The sequence below is a fragment of the Gossypium hirsutum genome, chromosome D01 (assembly GCF_007990345.1).
Source record: "Gossypium hirsutum isolate 1008001.06 chromosome D01, Gossypium_hirsutum_v2.1, whole genome shotgun sequence".
Classification (NCBI taxonomy): domain Eukaryota; kingdom Viridiplantae; phylum Streptophyta; class Magnoliopsida; order Malvales; family Malvaceae; genus Gossypium; species Gossypium hirsutum.
The window spans coordinates 39,896,806-39,901,496 of NC_053437.1; positions in this window are offsets into that span (position 1 = coordinate 39,896,806).

Sequence of the window (4,691 nt, forward strand, 5' to 3'; positions counted from 1 at the left end):
TCTACCCGACAATGTGTTAGTAGCTGAATTAAAAGCCAAACCATTATTGATTCATCAAATTCGTGAAGCCCAGAAAGTTGATGATGAATTGGTTGCAAAACGGGCTGAGTGTGTTCCGAACAAGGAATCAGAGTTTCAAATTGATGATGATGATTGTTTGAGGTTCAGAAGTCGTTTGTGTGTTCCAAGGAATTCGGAACTCATTTCGATGATTCTAAACGAAGCCCATTGTAGCCGAGTGTCAATTCACCCGGGGAGTACGAAAATGTACAACGATTTGAAACGTTGGTTTTGGTGGCATGGTATGAAACGAGACATCTCCGACTTTGTTTCGAGATGTTTAATATGTCAACAAGTGAAAGCGGAACATCAAGTGCCTTCAGGATTACTTCAGCCGATCATGATACCTGAGTGGAAATGGGATCGAGTCACAATGGACTTTGTGTCCGGACTGCCATTGTCAGCAAGTAAGAAAGATGCGATTTGGGTTGTTGTCGATAGACTGACTAAGTCGGCTCACTTTATCCCCGTGCGTACGGATTTTTCATTGGATAAACTAGCTGAATTGTACGTTTCTCAGATTGTGAGATTACACGGGGTACCTATTTCTATCGTGTCGGATAGAGATCCGAGATTCACCTCACGATTTTGGAAGAAATTGCAAGAAGCTTTGGGTACCAAGCTACATTTTAGCACTGCTTTTCACCCCCAAACCGATGGTCAATCCGAGCGGATAATTCAGATACTTGAGGATATGTTGAGATGTTGCATCCTCGAGTTCAGTAGTTCATGGGAACGGTATTTACCTTTGATTGAATTCGCTTACAACAATAGTTTCAATCAAGTATTAAGATGGCACCTTACGAGGCTTTGTACGGTCGTAAATGCCGTACACCATTGTTTTGGACCGAGCTCGGTGAAAGTAAATTTTCGGAGTTGATTTGATTAAAGATGCCGAACAGAAAGTAAAGGTAATCCGTGAAAGTCTGAAGGCAGCCTCAGATCGTCAAAATCGTATGCGGATTTGAAAAGAAAAGACATTGAATATCAGGTGGGAGATAAAGTGTTTCTTAAAGTTTCGCCTTGGAAAAGGTACTCAGATTTGGCCGTAAGGGCAAGTTGAGCCCGAGATTCATTGGGCCGTACGAAATCTCCGAACGAGTTGGTCCGGTTGCGTATAGATTGATTTTGCCCCTGAACTTGAAAAGATTCACGATGTCTTTCATGTTTCGATGCTTCGACGCTATAGATTTGATCCGTCACATGTGATTAATCCATCAGAGGTTGAAATTCAAGCCGATATGAGTTATGAAGAAGAACCGATGCATATCCTAGCTCGTGAAGTGAAGGAGTTGCGAAACAAAAGGGTTCCGCTAGTAAAGGTGTTATGGCTCAAACACGGGATCGAGGAAGCTACTTGGGAAACCGAGAGCTCGATGAAAGAACGATACCCAAACTTATTTACCGGTAAGATTTTTGGGGACGAAAATTTCTTAAGTGGGGGAGAGTTGTGACAGCCCAAAATTAACCCTAGTTGGGAAGTGGTTTCGGGACCGCTAAACCGAGTCATAAAATAATTAACCGTCATAATTGATGCTCATTATATGTACATGTGCATGTGTGAAAATTTCGTGTTTGAATTTTGTTTAATTGTAAGTGAATTTTAGTAAATAGGACTTATGTGAGAAAATTTTGAAATGTGATAGGTCAAAGCATAAGGACCTATTAGTGCATGAAATAAAAGGGGGGACTTGCATGTCAAATTCCCCCCTAAATAGTAGTGGCCGGCCATGACAAGGTGGATAGACAAATTGTGATGGGTAAAACATATTATGAAAAGTTTATGATAACATGTTGTGTTAAGAACAATAAAATATGAGGGGAGTGGGAGGAGAAACCAAAGTTGTTTCATCCTTGCTCCCCCATTTTGCCGAAACTAGAAGAAAAAAAAAGGCTTCATCCTCTTTGTTCTTCTTGACCGAAAATCAAAGGAAGAAGAAAGAGTTCTCTTGCTTTATGTTCGGTTTGGATGAGGATTAAGAAGAGGTAAGTACCTTGAAATTCTTAGAAAATTTTGTATAAAGAAGGTTGTTAGTTCAAGTTCTAATCATTCCATGGCTTAAGTTTTGATTGTTAGGAGGTTTGATATTTGGCCAAGTAGTTTGAAGCTCTTAGCACATATATTTTTTTTTTCTTCTTTCTTGAAGGTTGAAATTTGGGTTGTTATTAAGGAGGTGCCGAATGTGGTCCTTGAAGGGCCTTGAGGAACAATATATGTGGCTTGGGTTATAACATTCGGCCATGGTAGTTTGAGGATTAAGGATTTTACTTCTTGTTAAAATTGGATGAATCTTAGTGTGTGAGTGTTTGAACTAACTAAGGATCAAATAGATGCATAGGTACAAAGTAGGAAGAATCGGCTACTATGGTTGATACTAATGCCGAAGGTGAAAATGTTATATTAATAATGTATGTGATTTGAGTTAATAATATGAAAGAATATCTAGATGTATTATGATTGATTAAGTATTAAATCAAAAGTTGCTAAAATTGCCACTTCTTTAGCCGAATATGTGTTTGATCAATGAAGAATTTGTTGAAGAATATAGGTGAACTTGGTAAGAGTATTCGGCTTAGTGTATAAATGATATAAAGATTTTAGAAATTATTTTGGTTAGGTGTATGTATGATTAAGTATATTCGGCATATACTTAAAGTGAGTACATGATATTATATTATAATTATTGAGCTTAAGTATATGGATATGTGTATATGTGGTCATATAATGACATTTTGGTTTGAAATTTAATGATATGTGATTGCCGAATGTGATTAATAAATTCATATTATGGTTTAATATTGAATACTCCTATTTGTATTCTTTAAGCTCAAGAGCAAAGGGGAACTAGATCCGATAAAGGGAAGGAAAAGTAATTGAATAGCCATTAAAGTTGTTCGACAACATCCGAGGTAAGTCTTCGAGTAATGACCCTACTTGAATTATATTGAAATGATTAGTCATACTATGACGGATAGCCGAATGTGCATAGAGACTATGTTATAAAGCATTGAAATCATGCTCTTTGTGTGTGGCTATTGAGCCGAAATTGGAAAGGTTAAATAATGCTTTGTGTTGAGCCTTAGTAACGAAATGAATATGGATGTGTCATGATTGTTGATATATGGGTGCATGAGCATTTGAATGATATCGGGCTAAGTCCCGAGGTAATTGTGCTAGTGATTTTATCCGGGCTAAGACCGAAGGCATTTGTGCGAGTTGCTATACCGGGTTAAGACCGAAGCATTGTGCTAGTGATTTTATCGGGCTAAGACCCGAAGGCATTTGTGGAGTTGATATATCCGGGCTAAGACCCGAAGGCATTTGTGCTTGTGGTTATATCCGGCTAATTCCGAAGAAACTTGGGTTCGAAGGTGAGCTGTTGTGCTGTAATAATTCAATAAACGCTCGAAAAAAACCCAAACGATAAGGTATGTGTTCGTATGCATCGGAAAGTCGATTCGTTTTAATAGTATTCGTTCATCGACTAACGAACTTTCGACTTTTAGATAGGTTAATACCTTGTGTGTATATGTTGATGAAGTGTGAAGTAAGGATGTGTATGAGAATGTGTATTAATAAAGTGATCCATTTAGCTATGTGAATGTATACTTTAGTCAAGCCGATTTCATTACTTGAAACTTACTAAGCTTTAAAATGCTTACCTCGTTGCTTTGGCTCTCTGTTTTATAGATTTTGTTCGTCGGATATCGGATTCGGGATCATCGAAGTCGAAGTCATCCACACTATCAAGCCCTTTTGGTACTCTTTTAGTTGAACTCTGGATATGGCATGTATAGGACTACCCTTTTGTTGTGGGTCATGGACCTTTGGACTTGTTAATTTTGGTTAGCCATGCGAAATGGCTTAATATGTTTGAGTATAATGTTATAATCATTTGGTACGGATATGGTTATTGAGAGGTGTGGATATGCTTAACAAGGATTGGCCATGAGAATGGTTATCACTATCATAATTGTGCTATTTATGCTAAAGGGCTAGTTGAATCATGGAAACTATGAAATAGGTAAAGTTACCTTAAAGGCAGATGCTGACAGCAGCAGTGATGTAGATTTGGAAATCACTAAATAGTAGGAATGGAATTAAATAGTGATAATTATGCAAACGAACTTGATGATCTATTTTCATAGGAAGTAACGAAACGTCATATGGATAGTATGTTAAGAGATATTCAGGTTTCGTGAGACAGGGCCAGAACGGTTTTCTGGATTCCTGTTCCGATTTGGAATTATTATAATTAACCAGAGATAATTAGGAGTCATGCCATATATGTATAGATTCCTCTCTGAGTCTAGTTTCTATAAAACAACGACATCAGTATTGAAGCTCTGTGCAGGGAGATACCCAAGTCGTAATGCGCAAGGCAGTGTAGTCGATCCCTGTACATGGGAGACTTTGACTAATAAACTGTACTAATTGGCCCAAACAAAATTCTAGAAAAATATGTAGATGGCACGGAACTGGATTCCGAGTTTCTGAACTCAAGATATGATTTTTAAAGCGACTGTACGCAGATTGGCAGTGTCTGGGAAATTTTTTTTATAAGTGGTTTAAAGTCTGTTAACTGTGTTCGACTCCGGGTGGGACGGTCTGGGTTCGGGGGTGTTCAACA